The 15,514-nt window shown below is 44.9% G+C and overlaps 1 protein-coding gene across 1 annotated transcript in view; it reads left to right on the forward strand.

Annotated features, from left to right (window-relative positions):
* VWA3A (von Willebrand factor A domain containing 3A) overlaps positions 1-12,693 on the forward strand; it is a 102,274-nt gene extending 89,581 nt beyond the window's left edge. Inside the window, exon 34 of the mRNA XM_019512847.1 lies at positions 11,763-12,693. The gene's annotated coding sequence lies outside the window, so the exon portion shown is untranslated. The remainder of the gene's footprint in view (positions 1-11,762) is intronic.
* Positions 12,694-15,514: the final 2,821 nt, after the last annotated feature.

Raw genomic sequence — 15,514 nt, forward strand, 5'->3', positions numbered from 1 at the left:
GGATGCTGCAGGTTTTTCCTCCCAAGGTGGAGAACCTTGCATTTTTCAGTGTTAAACACCATCAGGTTCTCATCTGCCCATTTCCTGAGCCTGTCAGTGTCAGCCTGGATTGCCCTCCTGTCCTCAGGTGTGGATGCTTTACCTCAGAGTTTGATATCGTTGGTGAACTTGGCCAGTCCGCTTCTGACTCCAGTGTCCACTTCATTAATGAAGATGTTGAACAATACAGGTTCAAGGACAGAGCTTTGGGGGACCCCACTGGTCACAGGGCACCATGATGATTGACTTCCATCAACCACCACCCTCTAGGTCTGACCATGAAGCCAATTCCCCAGCCAGCAGATTGTGGTGGACCCAAGGCTGCAGTTGGCCAGTTTTGCCAAGAGGTGATCATGGGACACCAGATCAAAGGCTTTTTTGAAGTCAAGATATATGACATTGATCTCCTCTCCCTTGTCCAAGTGATAGGTCACCTGGTCGTAGAAGGAAATGAGATTGGTCAAGCAAGAGCTACTCGCAACAAACATGTGCTGGCTATCCCTCAGGATATTGCCTTCAGCTAGTCTGTTAAGGATGGCCTTGATAATCTTTTCCAAGACCTTGCCCAGGATAGAGGTCAGGCTGATGGGCCTATAGTTTGCCAAATCCACTTTCCTCCCTTTCTTGAAGATAGGCACCACACTGGCCTTCTTCCAATCTTTGGGCACTTCACCAGAGCGCCAGGAGTGCAACAAGATCATATAAAAAATGTAAGCTTATTCACCAATTAAGCAGATTGTTGTTGAGCCCTGTTCCTTTTTAAAATCCTTTTCACAATTTAAAAAACTAAGATACTGCTTACCATGCATCCTACCAGTTCCCAGTGCCATGGGCTATGCAGCAGGTAAAACTATTGCTTTACTTTGTTTTTTCCATTTTTATTCTATATAGTCAACAGAAATCTGTCATGTAATGTGAAATACAAGGTATTATGTTGAACTTGCCCAATGCCAATTTTAATTGTTCAATAGCTTTGCATCAACAGAATTTGTAACTTCTGTAAGTGTAAGCTTCTTTGAGTAAGACATCTTTGAGGCACTAAAATACTTTAATTCACTGTTTTCTCAGTCCTGCACCTTATCCTCTCAAATATCCTTGTTAGGAAATGTTCTGAGTAGAGGTTGTCAGACTAGAATGTCATCACCAGCTTGTTCTTACTGTACTGAAGTTATTGCGGTACTCAACGTGTCCTAACTAGTAATGCAAGAGAAGTTATTTTGCAATGAGATTGTTGTTTAATAAATATAAATAATTACAAAACACAATAGCAGCATCATACCAGCACTTTTTATTGTTATTTGAAACAGTAACTTTGTATTGCACAGCCACAGTATTGGAATATTTTCACTTGGCTCTGGAACCATTCTATGTGTTCTAACTTTTTTTAACCACAAAGGAGGTAAGGAGAGAACTTTGAACATATAATACTAGTGGCAGGAATGATGCCATTCTGTTTGAGGATGGGATAATAAATACCCTCTGGCATTGCCCCTGCCTAGACATTTACCCTCTTGCTGTGTTTGTGCTTTTGGACTTTCTGAGTCTGAGCAGAGAGGGCCCTAGTCCCTGGCTCCACTTCTGAATCTCTAGATTCCCTCTTTGGGTGCAAATTCCACACTCCCTCTTCTGAGAGCTGAGGCCCTCTCTCCTATAGCCTACCCCCAATATCAAACACCTCCTTCCCCATGCCTGAGCATATCTTAAGAACCCCCTTTACCAGACCTCCAGTTTTGTGAGCATCCTGATTAAACATTTCACACCCCAGTGACACAAGACATTTAAGTAGCACATGAGAAATCTTGCAAGGCTCTAACTCTTTGCTTTAGAAAGCACAAGAAATGTACAGATCCTGACAAAACAAGAAGATGCCTTCATACACTTTCCTGCCTCACATTCCTTGCCATGCTTGCCCATTCTTGTCCTTAGGTCAGAGTTTTCTAAAGGATCCAAGACTCTTTCTCTCTTCTTTTTTTCCTGAACATGGTTTCTCCTCCAGAAGAGTCGATGTTCCATGGGATCTTCTCGTTCCTGCAGCCAACTTTCTGCTTTTAGTCTCATCAGTTCTCCATCTTTACCTCAGAAAGTTCATTACAGTTCTTTTTTAGAATCTCTAGCTTTCTTCCTCAAGTGCTCCTGTAATCAGCCTTGTTAGGTGTGACACAGTGGGGTGCCCTCATGCCTTCAAGGGTATCCTTCAGCTCCACACCTCTCTCTACAGTTCACTGCTTGACCAGTAAGAACAGGCTAAGTTTTGCCAAAGAGCCAACCCTAACTCTAACCATTGGTCCAGGGCACCTGTTTCACCTAGGCCTTGCCACATAGCAAGGGTCTTTGGCCAATTTCAAGAATCGTGCCCCTTGTCCAGTTTGTGCAACGAATTATAGGTCTTCCCTAGTGTAGGAGAGATTAGTCTGTATTGACAGCTGCTCTGAAATCACACCACAGACAAATCAGTAAATTGTAAGAAATAGCAAAACAATTAATTACAAAAGCCACTGAAATCATAAAATGACAACTGTACATGGAAGACAGATAGAGACATTAAACAAAACAAAAACCTTCCAAGAACTACATCTTGTTCTGTACCTTTTTCTTGGAATGCATCTGTAGGCTCTGACCCGTCAGAGATTTTTGGCAAGCAACTTGTCAGCTTGCACCACCATCCTGTTTCTTTGCATAGTCTTCTCCTCTCATTTACTCTATCTAGCTGTGAGAAATACCAGTCTTTGATTAGATTGGGGTGGGCAGCCTGCTTCATGTTCATCAGAAGTGGCATGGGCAGCCTTTATGTGTGGCACGCAGCAGAGCAGGGAGGGGACAGGCAGTACAGTGGAAGATAAAGTAGGAGGCAGAAAGTAGAGCAGCTTATAGTTTTTAACCCTGAATTTCCTGGTTTTCAGAGGTTTTAATGATTAGTGTGTTTGAGGTCCTATAAGCACTGCCAGTGTTGTCCTAAGAAGCAGGGGGTATCTGTTTCTCCTCCCAAATGGAGAGAGAGCAAGCAACAGGGTCAATAGTGCCTTAAAGCAGCAATTCTCAAACTCTGACAGATAGCGCACCACCAATTTAAAACGATACAACCTTAAGTATCAGCAGCAAATTTTTCAGTTCAACCTCAACCACCACCAGCAAATTTTTGCCATATAATTATAATAAATCTGTTAGTGCTTACCACTGACAGGTTGCCTGTGTACCACTGGTGGTTCATATACCACAGATTGGGAAGCGTTGCTTTAAAGTATGCTTCAGTTTCCTCCAAATAAGAACCTATTTATTTTTCCAATTGACAACCTATTTATTTCTCCAAAAGAGAACACAGTTAATTCCTCAATAAATCAATTTTATTGAGCATTATAAAGTATTAACTCCAAGCATGCATATAGATATAATCTTAGCAAGCAAGTAATTGCATATTACCAGTCCTGATAATATACAGCTGGTCAGGCATCTCAGAGAAGGTTGGTTCCTTGAAGGAAGATCAGATGTCTTCAGGACTTGGGCATCGTTAGGGTAAGGGGAGGGGAAAGGATGCTTCCTTTGTTCAGGTGATAATATTTATAGTTCTTTAGTCACATAGCTACCAATTAAGCCAATTTTCTGTTCTTCATCAACAGCCCTGAATTATGTTTTTACTTTATTACTGTTTTTCCCCTCCTCTTGGTACCAGGAGCCATCTGCTCCAGATATGAGTAGAATGCACCATAACAACCCATTTTTCTCCATAACAAGTATTTATCATCAGACTGTTGCAGAAAAACAAGCTACACCAGACCCTTTTCTCTGTAGAAAGCATGTTCCACGATAACATAGCCTGTGGTGTATGCTAGCTCTGTGAATGCACTCTAGTCCACTTACATCAAGGCTGGTAGGCCTAATGGACCGTTTTAGTCCTGTCAGGTGTCAAGAGGCTGAACTGTCTTCACACCAGTACACCGTAACTGTGTGTACAATATGATACTTTAGGGCAGTGAATTATGTTATGTACCAGTGGGCACAACTACACAAGATTCTTTACTGCGCAGTAGAGCTAATGACTGCTTAGTGAGAATCACTGTATAATGGTGCTGACCCTTACTGTACAGTTATTTGCTCTAATCACAGGTAAATTTGCTACCTGTAAATACAAGTAGCACCTTTGCTCACGGGTCATTACTGCACAGTACAGCACGTGTAGACAGCAGACCAGGAGTAAATTTGTTCCCAGTCAGCCAGCCAGCAGCTGCTGCCAAGGCAGGCTCCACCACCAGAGCCCAGGTGGGAAAGTGTCCCCCTGCCCCAGCAGCAGGAAGTTCCTAGCCCTTACTCTGATCGTGGAGCAGGAGCTGGGAGATGATTGTTCTCAGCCATCATGGGTCTAGGAACAGGTTTGGGGAGCTTGTTCCCAGATCTAGCTCTGCCACTGTGGAGTGGGGCCTGGGAAACTTGTTCCCAGCCTCTGCTATGCAACAGCAGTCACAGAGCTAGGGCTGGGAGCTCCTTACACAGGGAGAGCAAGGTGGGACCTGCCCCAGACCAGGACAGCTCCTGGCCAGACGTAGGGTGCACAGGGAAATCTGCACATACAGACTGGAGGTGGCTGGGGGCTGGCTGGGGATTGCCTATTTTAGGCAATCGCCAGCCAGTTCTGGGCTCCACGTGCAGACTTTCTCGCACAGCCTGGGGCTGGCCGGGAACTATCCTGGTCAGGGGCTTGGAAAGAGCTGCAGGGGAGGGGCAGGTCCCAGCCCCCTACCCCATCAGCGGGTCTGGACAGGTGGCTGAGACCTGCTTCTCCTCTGCAGCTGTTTCCAAGCCCCCTGACCCTGATTGGGGAACTGGGGCTGGGAGCTCCCTGCTGCTGGAGCAGGTGGACATTGTTCCTGCCCAGGCTGTGGTGGTGCAGCCCACCTGAGCAGCAGGTAGCTCCCAATGGCAGGAAGCAGTCTCCCAGCCCCCACCAAGAGACAGCTGTCTCCAGGCCCTGTGCTCCTTGCTAGCCCCTGGGCTAGCACGCAGGAGGAGCCTAGGGCTCCCTCTGGCTGCTTCAGGGAGCGATCTAGGGCCAGAGGGGGTGGGAGCAGACTGCTGCCAAGAGCAGTAAATTTTCTTTCACATCCCCTCTCCTGTAGATGCCTACTCAGGGTGGTTTTATTTTAGAGTAATTTTCTCTAGAGTAAATCCACGCCCAGCATTTGCACATGTAAACACACCCAGGGTCACCTACTGGCTTACTAGGGAACAAAACTAACACTGTGTATAGAGAGAGTTGCAAACCTATGGTCGCCTTCTGTTGGAGGAAAAAGTTTGTTCCAGTGATCCTATGGTTAATCTATGTTGTAATACCAGTATGCTATTGTATCCTTTTGAAACCTGCACAAGGTGTGAACTCCTGACTCACTGGCCCAGTTTATCAGCTTGGGCATGTGCAGTTGAAGGAATGTTTGTGGTGGGAAAGAGGTGTGTCTGTTCTGAGGTAAAAACGAGTGACAGGGTGCAACTGGCAGGTGAATGTATCTTATGAGAAAGTGGTCTGAGTGATATGATTGGATTTTATGTGATTGACACTGAGCGACAGGACCTTTGCCTTAGAGGACTAGCTGTTGAGAATGGGGTGATTGCAGCTTATAAAAATCTGGAACTTTGGCGCTGAGGGGGGGTGTAGTTTGTGGTTGTTGACATGTTTGGTTCAGTCTCTTGCTGCGTGCATGCTCTGTGTGTGGGTGCAGTGTTGGTAGAGTTTGTGGTGTTGACATGTTTGACTCTATTTGGGTGCTTCTTGATTTGGCTTTGGAAGTGGTGATAGACTGTAAGTAATGTTGGCACTGGATTTTTGAACTTTGTTTCATTCAAAAATAGACAAATTTAATTTATACACAGTGACAGAAAATAATGCAAGCAAAGCAAGCAAGATGATTGCAGAATACAGTACCAATTTTTTTCCAGTCCCTGGGGATTCACAAGGAGAACAGTGCATGTGGCCAGTACGTGAGCTCCAGCCTGTGGTTCTTTCTTGAATGTCACCAGCCTGGAGATCAAGGGCCAATGCCCAACCCACCCAGGGGGGTGGGTAAGACAGGCCAGTAGTATGCCCTCTGCCCATGGTGGCCTCAGGATCCCCCCTGCTGCTCTGAAATCCCTCCTTTTGTTTTCTTTTCCTTCTGATGGATCTTCATTTCTGGGTACCGTTGATCGGTTTCCCTGTGGTTATCATTCTGTCCACATTCTGCTGTGTCATCAAATTCCTTTGTTTCTCAAACATATCATATGCATACATCTTAATTTGGTCATTTATTGGGGTCTTAATTTGGGCATGCCCAGCCTCCTGATTTGGTCATTTCACCAAAACTAGAAATCCCAGAGGCTTTGTAGCTGGTCACGGTGACCTAATGCCACTGCTGCAGGTTCCCTTATTTTTGTTAGGGAACACGGTGGTACATGTTTTCAGTTTCCTCATCCTTTTTTTTCTGTTAGCTTCCCACACAAAGGCTGAGAACATGCAACTGTTACAAACTGACTTTTAGAAACCAGTTAACCATTGCCATTGCCCTGGACCATTGTTCTAATGCAATAACCACTCTACCTACAAACCAATTTCTAAAAGCAAATCCATAAATATCATTTTCTAGCCATCATGCAGTAGTGCAACAGGTAACTTATCCTATGGAGGGAGTAAAATACAGTTTACTAGAGCCCAATCTCCTACACTTGTTTCCCGGAATCTTCCTGCTTCAACTTGACTTAGATTGGCTTCCTCTCGACTTCGGTTCAGACTGTTATCAAGTTGATTTTGACTTAACTTGCTGTTTACTGCTTCAGTATTGGTAAAGTATGGATTGTATCTGTGTGTTCTTTGTGTTTATATCTGTTAAATCATTATTGTTGTTATCCCTTCTGTTAATATTCCCTATTGTCTTTTCAATAAATCTGTCTATTTTTTTAATTTTTGATTCTGGTTCCATGTGTGTATTAATAACTTCCTGAGTAAAACGCAAGGCTGGCACATCCATCTCTCAGTGTGCAGGATGCCCACAGTGAGAGTGAGCCTGACACTAACCTACTTTTATTGCTTACAGCCCCAGTAGGTTCCCTCCCTAAATTTATTTGTCCCTGCTACAGTTTGACATCCCTGAGTGGGCAATAAAGGGTTAATTTTACTAAAAATCCTAACAGTCTGTCAGTCTGTTTGTGAGTTCTGTACTAACAGTTTTAATCAACTAACATAGTAACCAGAGTTGTGGTGTTTAAATCGGAGGTTGATTAGTTAGTTGTTAGTGTTGTTTGGAATTGGTTAGTGGGACACAGTTGGGTTTAGTATTCAAGATTTTCAGATTGATGGTGGTAATTTTGGAGCTTTAGTTGGATGTTGTGACTAGTGTTGTGTTATTGTGACTGGCCTCACCTGGCGATACTGCTGCAGCATCACAGCATGCCCTGCACCTAGCTATGTTACACCTTCACCCTCTCTCTTGCCATGACTTGATGTTCAAGTGATGACCCTGTACTCACCTGCAGATGCTCCAGTGGTTTCTTTTGAGCTGGATGTGACGGTAGTGGCATGTCTTCCATGGGGCTCCTTCTTCCCTACACCCCACCCCTTTTGACTTGGGTGATGTTGCCATTGTTGGGACTTCAGAGGTGTTTGTCACATGACGTGTCCCATGGTGTTAGGCTAAGGCTGGTATCCTTTCAGGATCCTCTCTCTCTTTTCCAGCTCATGTAAGGCTCAGAAATAAGGTTAACCAAAACTGATAAGATGAACTCAAAATGGCTTGGACTGGCGACCAGGCAGGGTGCCAATGTCTGCTGCCCTAAGCCTCTTCTCTTTTCTTGGGTTGTGAGTTGCTTTGGACTCTACGTCCCCTCACTCTTTTTATCTGGTCTCTTCAGCCTCCAGGAAGGTGCCCCTCTTCAAGCAGACATTCTTAATGTGGGTGCTAGACCATGCATTGCTCCACCTTGGGGAGACTATGTTTCCACGGGGCCTGTGTTCCTGCCCAGTCACTGGCAGGCAACTACTTGCCCACAGGTTTCTCTGGTGGGACTGTGCAGTGTCAGCATGGTTTTGGAGAGCCTTTCCCCAGTTACCCCATGTGGGTGGTTCCTGGGTACCTGTAGCTGGAACAGATGAGTTAGTGCCCTCCCACAGGTGAAACCCTGTGAGGGCTGTGTTCCTGCTGTGCCAATACTTGGACATGGCTCAGTGCTTCCTGTGGCAGGGCCTGTGTCTAGTGTCTCCCCATCAAGTCTGGTGGACATGGGGATCCCAGCATCTCTCTTGTCTGCCCCAAGTGGGGTGTAGCTAGCTCCATAGCTGCCACTGGGAATGCAGCTGGCTGGCTATCGCCTGCCAAATGCCCAGTCTGCACCCCGTTCTGGTTGTTCTGCAGCAGGGGGAGTATTCTGGGTTCTGCTTGGGCTGTGAACAGCTGGGTCCATCCCTAGTCCATCTGCTGCTGTTCCCCCCTGCTCCCATCTGCCATGTGTTTTTGGTCCTGGGGCTCTGGGCCAATAGGGAGCACACTTCCGGCCAGCGTGGTGCTGGCATGGCCACATGGGCTCCACGCATCTGTGCTGCTGACAGGTAAGCCGGGTGGGGAACTGTTACAATTATATTAAGATGCAGTCTAACATGGAGGAAGGCACTACAAGCAGGAATGCTGTTGTTAAGGGATTTGAGGACTGGTTAGAATGTGAGATTTTGTGAAAGAACTTTTGGCACTGTACTCTTGCCGAGTTATAGTTTGGGACATGGCTAGCCTTTGGAATAGTGAAAGTGCCTACGGGCACCTTGCCAAGTAGTGGGTAACTTGAAAAGACCGTGGTAAGCAGGCTCACAAACAGTTAAAGAGGGCAGGCTTAATTGTCTGCAACAGGGAATTGTCTAGGGCAACGAAGAGAGAGGTTGAGTATAATGATGCATTAAAGATTCAAATAGTGTATCTGGAGAAGTCTGTGAAAGAGGTTGCTAGGAGTCAAGACCTAGAAATCAAATGTTTGAAGAACCAGATTAGTGCTTTGCAAGCGAATTCATGGAAAGATGCTAGCCATATAGTTGAATTGGAAGGAAGAATCTGACAGTTTGAGAAGGAGATCCATTGTACTGAGAGAGAAAAAAGATAAGTGGTATAATAAAGCCCTAGATTTGCAGGTTGCTTTTTGGGTACTCAAGAGTGAGATGGTTAATATGCCTGAAGCCACCCATCGTGCTTGCAGAAAAGTGATGAAGGATTTGGAAATTAAGCTTTCTGTAGCTAGGGGGATGGTTGCCATATATGAAAAGGGACATGGTGCTGGAGACACAAGTGAAGTGAGTTCAGATATTGAGAGTGGATCAAGTGGTAGCTCATCTGTCCACTGTGATAAAAATAATGAGGCTCAAGAGCCTTTGTTACCTTTGAAGCCAGTTAAGACTTTGTCTCCAGAGGGCAGTCCTAGAGAGCTACCATCTGCCCTTATGGTGCCCTTTGGAACGAAGGAGGTTACCAGGCCAGGTACCAGAGGAGTGGAGACGGTTCAGATGACCACCCCATTTACAACAGCTTCGTGCAGTTGGTAAGAGGATAGGGCCCCTTGAGAGAGACAATGACAAGCAGGCTTAGAGATGTGACTCCCACTGATGTCGCTAACCTCTACACAGTAGTAGATGTGTGATTACTTTGATGCAGGACTGTATGAAATCAAAGGCCCTGGCCTCTGCCCCTGCACTCCCTCCATACCTCACCCAGCCATGCCCCCTTGGGCCCAGGTCCCTCCCCTCCCCCACCCCCACCCCACACAGCACATGGGGAGGTGGAAGACAGTGCAACACTTTATTGAGAGCATGGGCCTCTTACATGCCGAGGAATGTGTCAATACCAGCAGCAATTCCCTCTTCAGCTGTGGGGAGCAGGGATGTGTAGCACAGCCACAAGTAGCCCTTCAAGCTGTGGCAGAGGTTGTGGGGCAAGGTGGGTTTGCCCGCCGCACCGTTGAAGCTCAGGGTCCCTTGCCAGGTGCACTCAGGCCACCATGGACATCAGCACCAGCAGGGTGTAGTGGGTCAGGCACCCCTCAGTCTTCTCAAACAGTTCCTTGCGCTGTGGTCGGGATACAGCAGGGGCACACTCAGGGCTTAGCACTAGTGCACTGTGGGGAAGGAGTGAGGGGGGGGGACTGGCCCAGGGGTGCCTCCCCCAAAAGGTCCCTTGCAGAGAAGACAGGGGCACCGGCATCTCCTCATCGCAGTCATCCAGGAGCCCCATGCTTCTCCAAGCCCAGGTGCTGTGAGCTTGGCAACAGCACAAGAGACAGGAAGGAGACCAAGGGAAATGTGGGACCCTTGCAGAATGGGATGGGACAGCTGATAAAAGTCAGGAGAAAGTTGAACTCTTTAATGAATACTTTGCGTCAGTGTTCCTGTATACAAATGGTGGTCATCCATCTATGTCAAAGACTACACCATGAGCTCTTGATTCTGTGGATTTAATTGGCTTGCAGAATCAAGATTTGAGGGTTGCCGAATTAATGGGAAAAGGAAATGATGGTCCATGGTGTATATGGCAAGAACCATCTGGCCTAGTTCTCACCAAAAAGGAGAAGATGCGCCTCCTGTATGGCTAGTCCCAGGCCTTGTGAGAACTGAGTTGATTGCTTTGGCCCATGAAGAGGGACACCCAGACATTGATAGAACCATAGCCTGTGTGGAGGCAGCAGGCTGGTAGCCTTCGATGAGTTGAGACACTGAAAATTCTGTACAGAATTGTCTCCCATGTGTTTTAAGTAATCCCAATAATAGGATTATTAAAGGCCCTTTAAAGCATCAGAGAATAGAGGGATCCTGGACTCAAATACAGATGGACTTTATAGAACTATTACCCAGAACTGCATGTGGAAACCAGTACTGCTTAGTTGTAAATGACCATTTTACAAAGTTGGTCAAGGGTAGTTCCCACCAAAAATAATATGGCATATACAACCGCTAAAGTGTTGGTTGATCATACCTTCTCAAGGTGGGGAAAACCTAAGATTATTGATTCAGACCAGGGACCACACTGTACAGCAGCTGTCACCTAGGAAATTTGCCATGCATTTAATATACATCAATGATTTTGTACTGAAGGATATTCCAAGTCTTCTGGAATTGTAGAATGTACCAACAGAACCCTAAAGACAACCTTGAGGAAAGTTGAGAACCCCCAAGGAAAAGACTAGGGCATTAAACTCCCACTGATTTTAATGACACTAAGAGGCACAGTGGCGTCTCATGATCTAACCCCTCATGTCATGACACCATGACTAGATGACAAATGAGAATGCCTAAACAGCAGTGGTCAGAAGGTGACCTGCCTAATGACTTACAATCATGTGTAATATCTGATAATTCAATTTAAAAATAGTATGTGCAATCAAGAAAATCAGTTTACAGAACACAAAGTCTCTGGGAATCAGTGTCATATGGATGAGCAGCAGCAGCACTGTCATCACCTGTCCAAACTAATTGAATAGGAAGTAGGAGATCACATCCTAAATTGAGCCACTTTTGAAAGAAAACATGCATTGTCACCAGTATGGCTGAGACCAGTATGAGCAGTGAACAACATCAGTCCAACCGTCTATCAAGTGCAAGTGAAAGCAAATAAAAAGTGAAAATTAAAGTGGTTTTAGTTGTCACAACTGAAACTGTTGCAAGGTGATAAACAAGATATAAATCAGTGTGGAATTGTTTGATTGGTAATCATTGTTGAGAATATTCTGTTTCCTTTCAGGGACAGATCCAATATGGTGCACTATAAGAATCACTGTACTACAAGGAGTGTTTGTGCTGATGCTGATCAAAATGGTGTCACTAAGAATATTGGGAGATGGTGTTGGGTATTGATTCCATCTATGATCCAACAAAAGGGAAACTTACCTGATTCTGAGGTCGTTTTGGTACAACAGCATTTGAAAGGTGTCTTGCATCTATTGGGTTTTGTTGTTTGGGCTGTAAGTCCTTGAAGTACTATCTTAACCAAGGATTTAAACATGGACAATTATGGTGTACCTTATGTGAACATCTCTACGAATACTAACCTCATTGTGGAGTGCAAAGTAACCCAGATACCAGATCTTGAGAATTTGCACATGCAATTATGAATGCCAAGCAATGGTAAGAACTAAACAGTTATGTTTCCGCAGGATTGCACTGGACACAGTATTTGCACTTTCAATCTTACCCCCACAGCCTATGGCATCATTGTTTGCTGAGACGAGGTACACACCTTTGCACAAAAAAAGTGTCTATTTTTAAATTTCCGGGTATTATGCCATCACTTGCAGGTCCTTGTTATCAGCACTTTAATTGGCGTGTAGCTGTACACGTCTTTGTAGGTGATGAAATTAATATCTTTGTGCAATATGGATCTGTCTTGTACTTATCTTTCACTACAGATAATAATAGCTACACTATGCAGTGTATGGGCCCTGATGCAATTACAGCTCCTTTGCACTTTAACTGCACAAATCCAGCTATAGCTTCTACAAATAAGACATGGATTAATCAGACATATGGACACTACAATCAAGATGAGGAGAACATCACTTGGGAGTATGGGATCAGCCATCATCAAAATCAGATTGAACTCAGGGTTGTTGAAAGGCTATTGGAATGTTGGGTCTTAGAGAGATATTTTTGTTAAATGTGATCTCTGTCCCACATATTTACCTATCAGGACCTATTTGCATTAAACACGATAAGTCCTATCCCATAGTTATTGAGCCAAGAAGTATTAGTTGAAAATTGATTATTGCACTTGATAAAATGGATATTTCAAGCATTAATGGTAATTGCACTTTATATATTGTACCTTTAAAATCAGGTTGGAAACTGGCAGCAGAAAATTCTTAGAAGCACAACACTTTAGAAGGAGAAGAGACTGCTCAGGTGTTTTATGAGGTGTTGCCACTGGAATAGGTGCAATAATAAATAGATACGGAGGTAATCCAAAATAAAATATGAGCAATTACCAGTCAGGTGTGTGAACTTGACTAACAGATTAGTGGCTCATTAATTGTATTAGCATTACAGTTGTGGTTGATATCAGACTTACTTCTGCAGTGGGAGAAAATAATAGAACAAGACATTATGATCGTTTTCAACACCCTCAAACAGAAGCAAATAAACAGTGGGTTTACTTTAAGCTGTATATCTGGACCTATCTTATTCTGAGTGAAATCATTCAGCAAAGTTATAATCATCAAATTGCTTCTGAATTTAAGAAAATTATATGGAATATGTCCTCTCCTGTAGAAAGAAATTTAAGAAATTGGTGAATGCTAACTTACTTTGATTACAATCCTGTATATAATATGATCATTGCTGATATTGTAACTATTATACCAAACAGACTAGACAAAATATTCCCTATTGTCCCAGTTGGCTATGGGTGAATAATACATTAGTATATCTGGCATTGACCAGAAGGTAGGGAATGAAAATAAATAATCAGTGGAAGGCAGTCAATTCCAGTGGTTGCGCTTTCAAACTTCAGTTAGGTCTCAAATGTCCCAATCGTGCCCTAGACCAGGGGGCCAGGGAGCAAAATATGTTCCATGGGTCAGATTTGGCCCACCAGGCCATTTTAGGGACCCCACAGGCCAGATAAAAATTTAGAAAATTAATTTATCTGCCCCAGCTGCCTGTCAAAGATGACAAGGCACCAGCAGCAGTAGAACCCGGGGGGAGCTGGCGGTAGGACACAGCAGCTGCAAGGCCTGCCCACCTCACCCCAGCCCCCAGCCTGGACCCTAGGGCTGTTACCCACTTCCATGTGGTGCTGGAGTGGCTGGTGGGGGGGCAAGTGGCAGCAAGTGGGTACACAAGTGTACAGTGACAGCTGTGTGGGAGTGTGAGGCCCAGACTGGCAGGACCTCTATGGAGCCAGGCTGGCTCCCCCATCTCCCTGTTGGCACAGCCCCACTCCATACAACCCCTGCCAGCCTGGGCACCGTGCTCCTGCTGCCCTGCCCTGGGCCCCTGATGGCACTGGCCCTGGCACACTGGTGTGGGCCCTGCACTCCTGCATAGCTGTCATTGTGCTCCCACGTGCCTGGTTGCTACTGCTTACCCCACACCTGCCACTGCTATTTCCCCACTTTCCTGCTTGCCACCGCTGCTTCTCCCCACACCCTACCATACCCACACCCACACTCACACTGCCATACGCACAACCCACACACACCCTCTCACACACTCCAGCCACCCTCCCCCACACATATTTCCCCCACAAACCCCATAGCTCCCACATATCCACACACACACCCACATGCTCCCTCATCACACATGCACACCCCCACCTATCCACCCCCACAAACCCACACACCCACACCCTCCTCCACACCCCACATACCCACACACCCACAGCTCCCCACAAACCTATACCCCCCCCTACCTCCCCCACAATATACAAGAGTAAGACTTCATTTTAAGCTATTATACAATCACTTGTATGTACACTTCACAAACGCATGTAAATCAGGACAAAAATATTTTTTTAAATCAAATTAATGAATGTTGTAGTAGATATTTGATTTTTAGAATATAATTTGGTATTTTTCTGGTTCCAAGATGGCAAGCCCCTTCGCTGAAAGGAGTAGTTCTGGGGGCAAGGAAAGAGACTTCTGGTGGCAAAGGTCAGGGGTTAGGGAGAATGACTTACGACACCAAGATGGTGACGAGGGGGCAGGGCACCTGTCAAGAGGCAGGACTACCTTTGCAGCCCTTAACAGCTTGTTAAACTCAGTTAGTGGCCCTCCAGCTGAAATAATTCCCTACCCCCTCCTAGACCTCGCAGACTTGTGTCTTAATAATGAATATAGTAGATATGATTTTTCTATAGTGCCTTTTACCTACCATAACACGTGTTATCAAAGATATTGGTTACAAGTGTTTATCTGTTGCAACAGTTTATTCCTACGTAATTATAAATGACTGTTTGTATTATTTGATAGAATATCATAATAGGACACTTTGTGTTTGCAATGTTTTCTATGTTAAAGGTTGTGATTTTGATTTTGTCATTCCTAAGGATTTGTTGATAGAAATTAATATGAAATTTGAAACATTTAATAACATTACACATGTACCCATAGGAATAAATCTGGAACTAACCAAGCAATTATTAGTTCAACCAAAGTTATAACAGTTACTTATTATTAAGGTTAGGAAGGCTAAAGAAACTATGGTGGAAGTATTCCACAGTGGAGAGAAAATAGTTCAAATTCTCCATAAGATTCAGGAGACGGGAAAGCATTGTATGTGGGAAACATTCGCCCGTGGTGTCCTAGATTTAATGTTGCATCCAATCATGATATTATGTATGCAGGTGTGTCTGATGTTGTGCATGTCTGGGGTTGTTTGTATAATGAAGCTCCTTTATGTTAAAATGAAGATTATGTCAAAGGCAAAGTTACACACGCATGACAGGGCTTGGAAAGCTTTTTTAGCACTCCAGTCCTAATGGTACCAGAGGTGGTAGCA

This window comes from Gavialis gangeticus, unplaced genomic scaffold (assembly GCF_001723915.1).
Source record: "Gavialis gangeticus isolate Ggan-Ray unplaced genomic scaffold, GavGan_comp1, whole genome shotgun sequence".
Classification (NCBI taxonomy): Eukaryota; Metazoa; Chordata; order Crocodylia; family Gavialidae; genus Gavialis; species Gavialis gangeticus.